This window comes from Capsicum annuum, chromosome 4 (genome assembly GCF_002878395.1).
Source record: "Capsicum annuum cultivar UCD-10X-F1 chromosome 4, UCD10Xv1.1, whole genome shotgun sequence".
NCBI lineage: Eukaryota > Viridiplantae > Streptophyta > Magnoliopsida > Solanales > Solanaceae > Capsicum > Capsicum annuum.
In genome coordinates, this window is record NC_061114.1 from 110,305,347 (window position 1) to 110,321,748 (window position 16,402).

The following is a 16,402-nucleotide window of genomic DNA, read 5'->3' on the forward strand; positions in this document are numbered from 1 at the left end:
GTGACGTGTTGACCAAAAACTATTAATGTCCAAGCTCTCTTTTTTGTTGTCTCCAGCTATGTTTATATTTATATATTATATTATACTCATCTCCTAATATCACAAGTAGTGGGAATAATAATGAAGATTCCCAAAAGTTTCCTTAAAGTTTGTGCCCTTCTTGAATTAGAATTCGACTTAGTCAATTGTTGTTGTCGGCAGAACGAAATTGCTGTGCTGGAATTATCAATGCGACGCGTTGAGCCAACGTGTTGTCACATCGATGCGATGTATTGACTTCGTGTCGTCTCACTGTTCAAAAATTTAATCAAGTATGGAACGTCTTATTCTTTATTTATACCTTTTATAGTGTATTTTTAATAAATTTTTAGCTTTTAAATTATTAATATATCATCGTATTTAGTTCATCAAGCCTTCTACAATATCATACACCATAAATTAAAGATCCAAACAAAACAATAGTCTCAACAACAAATCAAAACAAGAGCTAAGATAAAACAAATTCGCAATGCTCTTCCACTTATCATTCCGACTCTTGACTTAAACAAATTAAACTTTACCCATTACAAATAAGTTATTCCACATAAAATTACACTATTAAAATATTTGAAATAAATTAAACACATCAAAATTCACCGAGATCAACTAGACACACACCTAGCTCAAGCTAGTAAAACTATTTCCGGATTGAACTCTAAATTACACAATTAAGCCCAAACTTATTTGAAAAATATCTTGAACATTAAAAATGCACACCTGAACATTTAAATGCTTATTTATATCAATATGAACACACTAAGCACACGAACTGCTCTCAAAACAATGCTAAATAAGCTAGAATATTGATACAAAAGTGTATAAAATCACCTAAGATCATCACCCCACACTCAAATCATTGTTCGTCCTTGAACAACTCTTTACTCTAAGCATAAAACCTAAGGTGATGCTACACTTCTACTAAATGCAAAACACTCAAGTTAGCACTACAATGACTACACAAAATGCAAGTTTCTACATAAAGCACATTATTTACACAATTGAAAGCTCAAGAACACTAATCAAAACATCCTAAACTCAATAATTGACTCACCTAGTTGGCAAACTCATGCATATTGCAAAATCAAGGACATTATATAAATCACCCACATTCATCAAACATGTGCCCTCACAACAAGAGAGTTACCCATAATCACTCACAATAATTCATATTTATAACATAATGGGTACAAGAATCAAATTATTCTCCTCTCACAAAGAATTCACAAGTTACACACAATGAACCATAGGCTTGTCCTTAGTGTAATGCTCCACCAATGGTCGAATGTAAAGCTTAGGATCAATTAGGACTTTTTTGGGTTGTAATGTAGGCTAAGGGACGGATAGGAACTATTTGGGAATAGTGACAACCTCTCTAAGCGCTTTAATACACTACATTATGCAATTAAAATCACTCTCCAACAACCAAATTACACCGTTTTTGTCTACCCCATTCTTTTATTTTGCCCCATCTCTTTAAAATACTTTCACAAACACTTAGTGGACGCATAGTTTACTACCACAAGAATTAATTTTTCTCCTTTTCCACAATCATGGCAATATTTTTAGCATAAATCATATCGTAAACATCCACCATACATTAATTACACACCAATAAAAATTACCTTGGGGTATCAAATTCACCTTTTTCTTCTTCAATTTCTCAAACTCCTTACTCAAATTCAATTGTTTTTCAATTAAAGCACTTAGGAGTTTTTTGGATCAAATTATGGTCTATCAAAGAAGGGATTATGCTATTTATGAGGTTGCCAAAAAAAGGCTAAAGGCTCAATGGGGTTAAACTAAGATAATACATAAAGGTAGGTAAAAAGAAGGTAAAACAAGGCTATCAAAGAAATGCCTAAATCATATCCTAAACCCACATTCTTTATTTCGCATCACAAAAACACCGAGCAAGTTCTAGACATCACATACAACAAGGAATATACAAAATACCTCACTCAAATGGCACATGCTTAACTCAGTAGGATCATCATATACTCCTAACTAAAAAATAGCACAAATTCAAAACTAAGACAACAAGTACAAGAGTCATAAACTTGAACCTAAGAGTCTAAAAAATAGTAATTCACACAATTCACATGCTTTTACCAAACAAAACACTTGCACCATGTAATAACAAGTAACACCAACAAGAATATCTCACTTATTCCAAACCTAAAAAATTTTAAATTGAGTCAAAATTTTGAAATTTCTCACCCCACACTTAAAAATTTACTTTGTTCACAACGTGAATTTAAAAGTAAAAAGATAGAAATACTCCTTAAGGCCTCTAGGCCTAGCTAGTAGCATCTTCACACATAAATGGGATCCATGGGGCCCCACACTTAATCTTTGCTATGCTTCAAGATCAAAATTATTGTACTCAGACTTCCCATTAACCTATGACTCAACCAAAAAAAAATTATGTGAAGTAAAAACAAAAATTCAAAAGAAAACATACCTAATTAACTTGGGTTGCCTCTCAAGAAGCGCCTAATTTAGTGTCGCGGCACGACCCAACTCAACTCAACTATATTCCTTCACCCTTTTATCATTTTTTGGGAGCCATTTTTCATTCATTTCAGACCTCTTTTACCTTTTAACATATTAGGAATCGGTGGTTTCATCTTAGGCCGCTCAATCAGGTAGTCAAAAAAGGTCTTTGGTAGCTTAAGCACCCCATACTCATCCCTTTCCAACACATTAATCATGCATAAATCTTTATATAAGGTATTTTCAATGGGGGTCTTGTAAATATCAAATACCACCTCTTCATCATCTACCCTCATCTTGAGTGTCGTTATCTAACATCAATCAAATCCTCTCCAGTCGCTAAGAATGGGCACCCAAAATACTTGGTACCTATTCATCTGCCACAAAATCAAGAATAAAAAAGTTAGCAGGAATAACAAATTTACCAACCTTTATGAGGACATCCTCAATGATTTCATCCGAATATGCTATGGATCTGTCTGCTAGCTGCAAAAACACGATCGTTAATATAGGCTTTCCCAAGACCAATTTTTTAAACAGAGATAGGGGAATCAAGTTTATGCTTGGCCCCAAGTCACTCAGTGCATGGACCTCTTTGTTCCCAATTTGAATAGGGATAGCAAACTTCCCCTGATCTTTTAATTTCTTGGGGATTTTTTGTATCATTACCGCACTATACTCTTTAGTGAGTGTTATTGCCCCCACATTTTGCAATTTCACCTTCTTTGGCACCATATCCCTCAAGTACTTTGATTACTGAGGCATACTCTGTAAAACATCTAGCAAGGGTAAATTAATATGCAACTCTTTGAATATGTCAATGAAATTTTTGAACAATGCATTCTCCTTCACTTTTATGTACTTTTGAGGGAAGGGGAATGGCAACGTCTTCTTCTTCTGTGGTTCAGCAACTTTATCTTTCAAGTACTCAAACTTTCTTAAATTTTTAGCAATTTCTTTGGGAACCTATTTGGTCACCACATCGGCATCTAGCTCCTTAGTTTCCTTTGAAGGTTCTTCATGAAGTTCTTTACTACTCTTCAAGGTGATTATCATGACTTGTTTTGGATTTTCTGTATCAGTAGGAAAATTACCTTGAGGACAGGAATTTAATGCATGTTATATCTGCCTAACTTGCAACTCTAAATTTCTCTAGGCCACTTTTTGATTATTTAATTCTGCCCTTTGACTATTTAAATTTGCAATCAATTGCCTTTGACTCGCTTAGATATTTTTAAACATCTCTTCAGTGTTACTCATAGACCGATTCGATTGGGCATGTGGCTGTGGGGAGTTCTATGGTTGATTAGGTGGCTAATCTTGCCACTTCATGTTATAGGTATTATCATAATTTGGCCTTTGAGCATTGCCTACATACATCACAGATTCCAAATTTGAAGCACACATGACTGCTAAATGGCCATTATTTCCTCATACCTCACACCAACCCATGGCTTGTTGGATGGTATTGATTGTGGCTGTGATAACACTCAACTTACATGTCAATTTAGTGCAAGGCAGTCATCGTCAATATATTTACCCAACTTTAGAGTCGGCGTCGAATCCATGAGGAACAATGTGAGTGGCGATTAAACTAATTTAAAACTATAGCTATAAATTAAATGGAAACAAATGATACGAAAAGATAAAATGGGGGTTTTTAATGATTGAACAAAAGTTATTAACACTTCAATTCGCCTTAGAACGCAAAGCTTAAACTGCAATATTTAAAATTAATGATATAAAGAAACTAGAGTTGTGATCACAATCATTAGTAATCCTCCATTGAATAATAGTTATAGTATTGGATTTTCGTGACTTATGGAAAACACCAAATTATCAGTTTCGACAGTCCATCTAAGTTCTTCTCAACCTACCTAGATGTTAAACTCCCTAATTCTCTCGAACTTAGGAAAGCATTGTATTCATACTAATTTTATCTCGAGTTGATCAATCTTAATCATTAGATGAGAACTTAACCTTCCCAAATCCTCATTGATAATTTGCTACCTTTAGTTTATTTTTCAGTTCAAGAAAATCAACATAAGGCAGGATCTATTGTTTGCAACCAATAAATAACAATCATAACAAAGGAATTACCAAGATAATCTTGCCTGATGGAAAGAAGCTAATAAGAAATCTTCTGGCTAAGTCATCCCATGTTGTAATTGAATTGTCCGATTCCGCATTCAGCCACTTTTTAGCTCCCCAATAAGTGAATGAGGAAACAATATCAGCCTCACATAATCTAGAGTCACCCCGATTAGAGTGAATGTATCTATAAGCTTAATGAAGATCTGCAAGTGGACTTGTGGATCCTCATGTGAAAGCCATGCAAACTGTCCACTTCTAATAAGAAGTTGCACCATATTGTGTTTCAACTCGAAATTCACCCCAACTGCTAGTTTTTGAATTGGGGAAGTCAAGTTCATTGGAAGCGGGACTGCCACTTCCCTAACCTTCCCACTAGCTGCTTGTTGTTTAGCCACAGGAGCAATGTTATCTTAGTCGTCTTGGAATTGAGGAATTCTAGGGAGAAGGAATGCTTCTCTCCTTTGTTGATGGAAAAGTTGCTCAAGTTCGGAACTTGGTTCAACCAAGTCGTGATCCCTTGCTAGCTTTTTACTTTAAAAACCTGTTTCATGCAAAAAAAAAAAAAAAATCAAGACCAAGCGTAAAAACACTAAATAAATCTAAAAGTAAAACTAAAATAAATAATTGCCAAAATGCAAGTCCCCGATAATGGCGCTAAAAATTTGACAGTGCCTAAGTGCACACGCAAGTGTACGTGGTCTACCAAGTACTATAGTGGCCTTCAAGAAAATCAAATATCAATCCCACAGAGACTTGATTTAACAATGATTTAATTTTAGTTCACCGTCTAGATTAATTTAGTGCAAAAGTAACCAAAAAGAGAATTTTGAATTATTTGGTAAATAAATAAATAAAATAAAATAAATAATACAGAAAAATAAATTCTTGCACTCCGAACAGTCATACTATGTTATTGAATCTCATCCACTAATTTGGTTATCTTGGTTGTTGATTCGTAGAGTTAATTGCATGATCATGGTTTCCCAGCCTATAATCTTTTACCTAATGTGGATATTACAACTACATCATTGAGCGAGGATGTAATAATTCAATTAAGGTAATTAAAGCTATCATCCTACGTATGAATCAAGTAAGACATCTAAGTACATTCTTGTCCTAGACGCTAAGTTTAATTCTTTATTTTATAAAAGAATAAAAACCCAAACTTTGTTTATTCCCATGTTCTATCTCCCTATTTCCTCTCTTGAAATCAAAAGATCGATAATATATGTATTTTATGGGTGATCAATTCATAAAATAATTAAAACAAGAAATAAACAAACAACCAAATATGATAAGCAAAATTAACAAATTTAATCTAAAATAATAGTACTCATGTTCTTAGCTTTAACCCTGGAAAGGGACTTTTTAGCCACTAATATTCATATTCACGATTCAAATAATTGAATACATGATATAAAAAATTAAAGACTAAATATAAAATTAAAACCTAATAAATCGTATAGTCGCCTCCGTTTTTTTTTTCCAAAACAGTGTCAGTGACGTGTTGACTAAAAATTATTAATGTCCAAACTCTCTTTTTTGTTGTCTCCAGCTATGTTTATATCTACTCCCTTCATTTTATTTTAGTTGATCCTCTTTCTAAAAATATTTATTTCAATTTAGTTTTTTCTTTAATGAAATCAAGAGTATTTTATTATGTTCTTCCAATAATACCTTCAACATTAAATAACTAAACAAAATATATTTACTCAAATTTATATTTTCAAGGTATAATTAATAAGACTAATTTGATGAAATACACCCCTAATAAATATTTTTTAAAGGGAGTGTCAAGTCAAAAAGAGATAACTATTTTAAAACGAAGAGAATATTATATTCATCTCCTAATAGCACAAGTAGTGGGATTGATAAATAAATATTCCCTAAAGTTTCCTTAAATTGCGTGCCCTTCTTGAATTAGAATTGGACTTAGTCAATTGTTGTTGTCGGCAGAATTAGATTATTGTACTGGAATTATCAACGCGACCCGTTTCTCAACGCATTGCCTCATCGATGCTTTGTGTTGACTTTGCATCGTGTCACTGGAATTTTCTATTAAAAATGTGGTTAAGTGAAAAATGTCCTATCTTTTGTTCATGTCATTTATAGTATATTTTTAATGAATTTTTGGCCTTTAAATTATCAACATATCACCTTATTTAGTTCATCAAGATTCCTACAATATCTTACACTACAAATTAAAGATCAAAATAACAGAATATTCTCAACAAAAAATCAAAACAACAGCTAAGATAAAACAAATTCGTAATGCTCTTCCACTTATCATTCTGACTCTTGACTTAAACAAATTAAACTTTACCCATTATAAACAAGTTATTCCAAATAAAATTACACCATTAAAATATTTGGAACAAATTAAATACATTAAAATCCACTGAGATCAACTAGACACACACCTAACTCAAACTAGTAAAACTAGTTTTTCGGGCTGAACTTTAAATTATACAATTAAGCACAAACTTGTTTGGAAAATACCTTGAACATTATAAATGCACACTTGGACATTTAAATGCTTATTTATATCAATATGAACACATTAAGCACACGAATTTCTCTCAAAATAAGGCGAAGTAAGCTAGAATAATGATACAAAAGTGTATAAAATCACCTCAGATCAATGGTATTTTTAAAATAATAGTGTAGGCATAATCTTAAAGAAATCCTGAATATGTGAACTGATATACTTAACATGAAATAATACTGACGAGTTTATTATAAAAATGATGATATGAACATGGTGATAAAATCATGATTCGGACTATCTTGTTTCTTGAAAATGAAAATATGCATAAACACATAGTATCAGGTGTTCACAAATCACCAGCACTGAATAAGACAAAAATAAGATAATATCACTTAAATCATTGTTAGAAAATCAAAATTAAGAGACCAAAAAGAGAGTAATTTCAATAACCACTCAATAAAATTTTCATAAGGACTTGAAAATTTGAAGTAATACATGACCTAATTTATGTGTGATCATATGAGGACTTCTAAGGACAAACATACATTAAGCTCATCTTGAACATGTAAAATTTCATAATGACGGAAAACTCATACTTTAATAAAAAGAGAGTTTTGGGGCTTAATGGCTAAAAGGGACTCATTGATGAAAAACCCACATATCTTAATTGAACGAATTCTTGAAGAAGAAATCTTGAATTTCTTGTTCTTGAAAAGGGAGTCTTGAATTATTGGTGAGGAACCCTAATCTTGATGTTATTGATATTTTTTAATTTGAATCTTAATACTTGGGAGATGATCTTGAAGAAGAAACCCTATCTTGAGTATGGGAGAGAAAGTAGAGTGTTAAGTGTTTGAGAATAGGGCAAAATAATGCTTTATCATGTTTTTAAGTCATGAGGGTAGGGTTTTGGGGTGAGGAAAAGACCAAAATACCCCTAAGAAACTTAATAAAATTACTGAAATTTACTAGTTGACGACTTGGTTGATGGTTTGTCAACCTAGTCGTTAACTCCTCTTCATGTTCTGGTTATGGTTGACAATTTGGTTGATGGCTTGTAAACTAGTAGAAAGATTGTCAACCTAGTCATAAACCCCTTCAGTAATACTGGTTAAGGTTGACGATTTGGTAGATGGCTTGTCAGCTAGTTGACAGCTTGCCAACCTAGTCGTCACCTTGATGACAGATGGACATGCTGAGGTAAAATAATCATAACTTTCCACTTTGATGTTGGATTAAGGTGAAACCAAATGCGTTTAAAAGATAACTCAAAGATCCTTAATTAGATATCTAGCAAGACACCTGAATAAATATATTCTAGGAGATACACTAGTTTAAACTTAACCCTTGTTGTATCAAATACAAAAGCTCAATTGTTAAAAGTGTTCTCAACTCGACTTTGCTCTAAGTGCTTCGTATGAACATGATGCGCATCGAAAACACTTTATACAGAAGGTAAATGATCATGACACACATATTCACATAGGAATCATGGGATTCGATTTTATACATGTAGAAACGACGGTTTAAATTGTAGCCCAAAAATTTAAGGTGTTACATTATCTCCCCCTCAAAATTATTCATCCTCAAATGATAGGTAGTAACTTATTGAAACTTTATAATTGTTGAATAAGGTTCAAATGACATGTCTGCTAGTGAAGGATGTAGTTGAGCCGAAACATTAAAACTTTTATCATGAAATTGATTTTTGAGTTGACTTGACTGTATTGACTATAAGGAGTTGATTTATTTTGAGAGTTTAGAACTCACTAGAAATGTTCATAACATAATTATACATATACAACTGCGAAGTGATAACTGATGCAACAAAATTCCAAGAGTACTGGGGAAGGAATAAAGTACGCAACTTCTCATTAGGAATTGTCCCTCAACAAATCACGTATAGGAATAAAAAAAAGGCTTCATGGTATCACCAAGTACATTATGTAAGCATGAATCATGAGACGATGAGACTGAGAGTGTACAAGGGGTATTACACTGTCTGAGCTAAAATACTTGGAAAACTAAGATCATTCACTAAACACTTATGAACTGACTCATGACTAAATTGCTGAATCTGATACATGATGCATGGTCTAAATTGAATTCACAACTTACATATACGCGAACAAATTACCTCATGGAATACCCATATTAATGAAAATTTGGGCTGTAAGACTAGATGAAAATATGAAAAATTATAGGAGCATATCTGCCAAAGTGCTAAATTGAATTACTGGCCATACATACTGAGTCATACTGAAATCTTATACTCAGCTGGAGTATTTCTTCAACACTCTTTCTAAGAAGTTCTAATAACCAAAGAAGTAAAGAATCTTGGGCATGATTAGAGTAAGATATCTGAGTAAGTAATCTTAATATGGCTATAACTCTATAACATGGAAAGTAGGCCTATGAAACATAAGATGGGATAGAATTACTAGGCCTTAGGCAATGCAACTGCCTAATTCAAACTTAGCCTCATTCCTTAGATACTTAAATGGATATATATAACTACTCCACCCAAAGTCTGAATTGAGCTACATACTCTCACCATGTTCAAGCCTAACTCGAAATCACAAAGGACCTGCATATAACACCATAATACTAGTCTGAACCATAAATTTAATACCTCATGTGTGTCTCACATCTTTTCATCGAAGAATAATTTTTCATACCACTTCAACAACTAAATTCAACCATTCACTAGGAATTCACTAACGACAATGTACCCATCCACTTATACACCAACAGGGCAAACAAACCTGTCATTATAACCACATACAAATTTCTAGGCAAATACCCATAAAAGCATCATTCTCATATTCTCTAAACCTCTATCAATAATAACTTCTATACACCATCCCCATGAAGACACATATGAAATTTAAACTAACCATGCCATATATCAAAAGCTCTACCTCAATATTCCTTAAAACTTATGGACTTACATAGAACAAGCATACAATGATCTTTCCCTATCATGAAATATTTACTCTCACTCATCTAATCAGTTTCTCATAACCACTATTATTTCATAAGAAGAGGTCATTGAAAGGTTAGAACATGACGACATAAAACATAACACAATTCTATGCATAACTTTGACACTTAACTAAGGCCTAAGGAATAGATTATCAAATACATGAATTCATTAAAGAGATCTAAATTGGGGACATACATGCATAATATGAATTTCATTTATCATTATAACATACCATGAGTTATGGGAGCTGACCATACTGTAAAGCATAGGTACATGAGTCATGGGATGCATGATTTGAGTTTGGAGTTCACAAATTCATGGAACATGATTCGTACTGCTGAGCAAACTGGAACTCCTTATATTAGGAACTGGAAACGTATCTGATTCTATGGAAAGTGCATGAATAAGAGTTATGATCATGGAGCTGACATAAAAGGCATGAGTAAATATCGTGATGACTGAAGTACAAAACTTTGCACTGAGATAAGAATGGGTCGGATATCTTCCTCCACTATTGTTACTCTAAAACATACTAGCCTCACTACAAGATCCTGAGAGCCTTACTTGGTTCCTTGTTCTATCATCTCCCCTTTATAATTAAGCCATTATTCTAAGTCTGTGAACCCTTTTATAAACTCTAAACTGAATTGCAATCAATTTACTCTAGAGCCCGAGATATAACAATACACATAACTACTAAACTGGCCCTGAAAAACTGAACCTGATGTGTAAAACCCAATGCTAATACTTCCTTCTGAGATACAACTCTTAACTTATTATAGCCCCAATAGTCATCATACAATAACTTAAACACTGACTAACTTAGAATTTTTAGGAGTATCACCATACCATGAGTTCACTCCAGCTCGAATTTTGACTTTTCTTTCTATTAGCTCAATCATCAAAGATTAAAACTTGCATTCTAACATGCAACATGGATATTCCTAAACCTTTAATAAACCATACTACTTCAATTATAGACTACTAATATCAATATCTAAACTTATATCTTTCCCTAAACCATAAGAATTACCATTACACTAGAACATCCAACATAAAAACCTATAGCCCTTAACATAGCTGGTAAGAACATCACAAAGTACATTACTATCCTAATTCACTTAACAACTCAAGGGAACTATCTAAGCACACACACTTTTACAACATAGAAATAATACATTCCCCTATCACCTTGGACAGGCCTCTAAATCAAACCCATACTATTATACATAAGTTTGAATCAACAAACTTAAATTCTTGCATACACTATTTGAAGCCTACCGATTCACCTTTCACATAATTAGCCCTATGGATACATAATCTATTAAATCCAAATAAACACTATTTCACTTTACTACTGCTAAACTTCTAGGTTTATGCTTCTAACTTAATATCATATACTATTATCATAGGATTCTGAGAAGGGATCTTCGGGAACATATGGATTTATCTTATGGAATAATTTTCATAAACATGAATAAAATTTGTAAAACTTTGGAACTTAAAAGCACTGAAGGGATACTTTCGAGCATGCGTACAATCCTATAACTGTCTGTGGGGACTGTCTGAGAAAACTCTATCAGTAAGGATTTAAGCTTGGCAATTTTTATTGCCTAAAAAATAAGGCAGAGTTTACATGAATGGAGCAAGATGAGAATCTAAGTAAATTTCTTAGAGAACACTTCTACTGCACAACCCGATACATGAAAGAAGGGAAATATTTCTTAAATACCCTATGGCCTCTCAAAAAAAGTACAACCATCTCTGTATCATTCCGCAAGACTCTACTAGACACGACCTCATAGACACCATAGAAAACTTAAACCTTATGCTCTACAAAGTTTGTGACGACATGAGACTACCCCCTAGTCGTAACACTGTGCTTGGAACCATAAGTAATCCCAAGCTAATCCATAAATTGACATACTTCTTGAGCAACTAATTTAGATTGTATAAAACTAAATTTGTGTAGTGGAAACAAGATCATAAGAAAATCTAAGTGAATGTAATACCGAGTAAGTTTAAAACATGATACATCTGAAGAAAGAACTTGATTTACAATATCATGACTCTGACTAACTATCTATGAAGCCTCTACTATACTGACTATTGATAACTAGGACATGCCTCCAACTACCACTAATCAATATATATGAATAATCAAAATAATGTACAAGAACTACTACTGACTGGAGTCCCTGAAATAAGAGAAATCATTACCTGCTGGATAAAAGCTACAAACTACTGATTATGATGTGTAGGCTATAACTGGTACCTACATTATGAGACAATGTAGCACATAGATGTATATGTGGATCATTACTCTGAAATGTACTGAGTAATTTATGGTGAATGCAATAAATAAAACTAATTAGGTACATAATCTAAAAACATGAAAGCTAAGTGCAAGTAGACTCACTAAGATATAGAAATAAACTTGAAGCTGATGTATCTTAAGGCATGAGTAACAAATATAATCTGATAAGCTGGTGAATCACTACACTTAGTTTCATAAAATCATTACTTTTGTAAAATAAGTAGAACTGAAGTTGGGAAGCGGTAAAGACATTAAAACTGTATGTAAATCTCATATAAAGATAAATCAACTATAAAACCATACTGAGGATCATGTATGGATTCTGTTCGTTAAAACATAAACATGAAAAACTGAGAATGCAAGACCAAGCATAAATATATTTCTGACCTGAGCAATAATCTAAAAGACTAAAATTTGTATAACTAAATAACTTAATATCTGTACGCTTGGTCAAGCAAACCTAAACTGAGATATACTGAATACTAACTAAAACTGTGGGAGCTAGCATGTTATCGACATGCCCCTATCTGAGCTAATTGGGGTTCGACCTGTAACCCCAGTCGGAAGGATATTAGTACCTTTCCATGTGTGCTAAAACATAGCTGTGTGGATCCACTAATTGTGAGTCCCAAAGGACTAGGGATTCAGTTATTAACTAGCAGGTGAACCCTAAGTGATTTTCAATCCTAAACTGGTGGCTGACATATCATAATCCTATGCTGGTTACATTGTTTTGGAGCTTAGGGACTGCTACTAAGGAACTAGTCTTAATTGGCGGGTGAGCCCACATCCCTAGGTTCGCTCGGTGCTAAATCCTACTCCTAACTGAAAGACACTAAAACCCAAGCTGGTGCATGCATTGATAACTCATAAGAATAGATCATGGTATTTTAAAAATAACAGTGTATGCATAATTTTACAGAAATCATGAAAATGTGAACTTATATACTTAACATGAAATATAGTGAGTTGAATATAAAAATGATGATCTGAACATGGTGATAAAATCATGATTCCAACTAACATGTTACTTAAAAATGAAAATATGCAAAAACACATAAGTATCGGGTGTTCATAATCCACCAACACTGAATAATAAAAAAATAATATAACATCAGTTAAAACATTGGTAGAAAGTTAAAATTTAGAGTCCTAAAAGATAGTAATTTCAATAACCACTGAAGTACATGAATTTGAATATGAAAAGGTGTAAATCATTGGGGAAAACATACTTACATGTGCTAAATTAATAAATACATGGAATCTATAAAATGTACATAAGTACATGAAAATTTGAATAAATACATGACCCAATTCACGTGGGATCATATGAGGACATGGATAGAGTTCAATTTACTAAAGACAAACATGGATTAACTCATTCTGAAGATGTAAGATTTCATAATGAAAGAAAACTCATGCATTAAACAAAAAAGGGTTTCTGGTATCAATAGGTGAAAGGGACCTATTGATGAATACCCCACATACCTTAATTGAACGAATTCTTGATGAAGAAATCTTGAATTTCTTATTCTTGGAAAGGGAGGCTTGAATTTTGAGTGAGGAACCCTAATCGTAATGTTCTTCATATTCTTGAATTTGAATCTTGAGACTTGGGAGATGATCTTGAAGAAGAAACTCTAGATGGTTGTTCTTGAGTATGGGAGAGAAAGTAACGTATAAAATTTTTGGGAATAAGGGAAAATAATTCCTTCTCATGTTTTTAAGTCGTGGGGGTAGGGTTTTGAGGTGAGGAAATAACCGAAATACCCCTAAGAAACTGAATAAAAATACTGGAATTTCTTTAGTTGTTGACTTGGGTGATAGTTTGTCAACCTAGTCGTCAACTTCTCTTCATGTTCTGGTTATGGTTGCCGACTTGGTTGATTTCTTGTTAACTAGTTGACAGTTTATCAACCTAGACGTCAACTCCTTCAGGGATACTGGTTAAGGTTGACGACTTGGTTTATGACTTGTCAATTATTTGATAGTTTGTCAACCTAGTTGTCACCTTGATGACAGATGGACATGTTGAGGTAAAATGATCATAACACTCCACTCCGATGTTAGGTTAAGGTGAAACCAGATGCATTGGAAAGATGAGTTAAAGATATTTTAATTTATTTATAGTAGGACACTTAAATTAATATATTCTAGGCGATACACTCATTTAAATTTGACCCCTTTAGGATCAAATACAAAAACTCAATCGATAAAAGTGTTCTCAACTCGACTTCACTCTATGAACATGATTCGCATCGAAAACAATTTATACACAAGGTAACTTATCATGACACATATATTCACATGGGAATCATGGGATTAGAGTTTACACACATAGAAATGATGGTTCAAATTCTAGCCAAAAAATGTGAGGTATTACATTATCTCCTCCTTGGAATCATTCATCCTCCAATGATGGGTAGTAACTTATTGGAACTTTATAATTATGGAATAGGTTACACATGAAGTGTCTTCTAATGAAGTATGTAGATGAGCCAAAACATTAAAACTTCTATCGTGAAACTAATTTTTGAGATGACTTGACTCTGTTGACTATAAGGAGTTGAGTCATGCTGAGAGTTTAGAACTCGCTTGAAATGTTCATGATATGATCATAAATATTCAACTGTGAAGTGATAACTGATGCAACAAAATCCCAAAAGTTACCGAGGATGGAATAGAGTACGCAACTTCTCATTAGGAATTATCCCTCAATTGAACACATATAGGAATAAAAAGAAAAGGGCTTTATGGCATCGCCAAGTACATTATGTAAGAACGAATCATGAGACAATGAGACAGAGGGCGTACAAGGGGTATTACACTGTCTGAGCCAGAATACTTGGAAAACTGAGATTGGTCTGAACTGAATTTGCAACTTACATATACAGAAACAAATTTCTTCATAGAATAGCCATATTCATGAAACTTTAGGTAGTAAGACTAGATAAAAAGATGAAAAATCATAGGAGCTTATCTTCCGAGTGCTAAACTGAATTACTGGCCATATCGACTGAATCGTACTGAAAGCTTATACTCAGCTGGAGTATTTCTTCAACACTTTTTCTAAGGAGTTCTAATAACATAAGGAGCAAAGAATCTTGGGCATGATCTATGTACGATATTTGAGTAAGGAATCTTAATATGGCTATAACTCTGTAAAATAGAACGTAGGCCTATGAAATATAAGCTGGGATAGAATTAATAGGCCTTAGGCAATGCAACTTCCCAATTCAAACTTTGCCTCGTTCCTTAAATACTTGCATGGTATATATAACTACTCCAGACCAAGTATAAATTAAGCTACATACTCTCACAAAGTTCAAGCCTAACTCAAAATCACAAGGTACTGCATATAACACTATTATACTAGTCTGAACTATAAATTCAGTACCCCAAGCGTGTCTCACTCCTTCTCATCTCAAGAATAATTCTTCTGACAATTTCAACAACTAAATTCAACCTATAACTAGGAATTTACTAACGCAAAATGTACCCATCCTCTTATATTCAAACATGACAATCAAACCTATCATTATAACCACATACAAACTTCTAGGCATAATCTCATAAAAGCATCATTCTCACATTCTCTAAACCTATATCAATAATAACTTCCATACACTATCCCCATGAAGACACACATGAAATTTCAACTAACCATGCCACATATCAAAAGCTCTACCTCAATATTCCTTCAAACTTATGGACTTAAATAGAACAAGCATACAACAATCTTTCCCCAACATGAAATATTTACTCTTTTCGATCTAAATAATTATGAATAACCACTATCATTTAATAAGGAGAGGTCACTGAAAGGTTAGAACATGAGGACATAAAACATGAAAGAATACTATGCATGACTTTGACACTTAACTGAGGCTGAGGAATAGAGTATTAAAAGCATGAAATCATTAAAGGATCTAAACCGAGGAAATAAATGATATAATCTGAATTTCATTGATCATCATAATATACC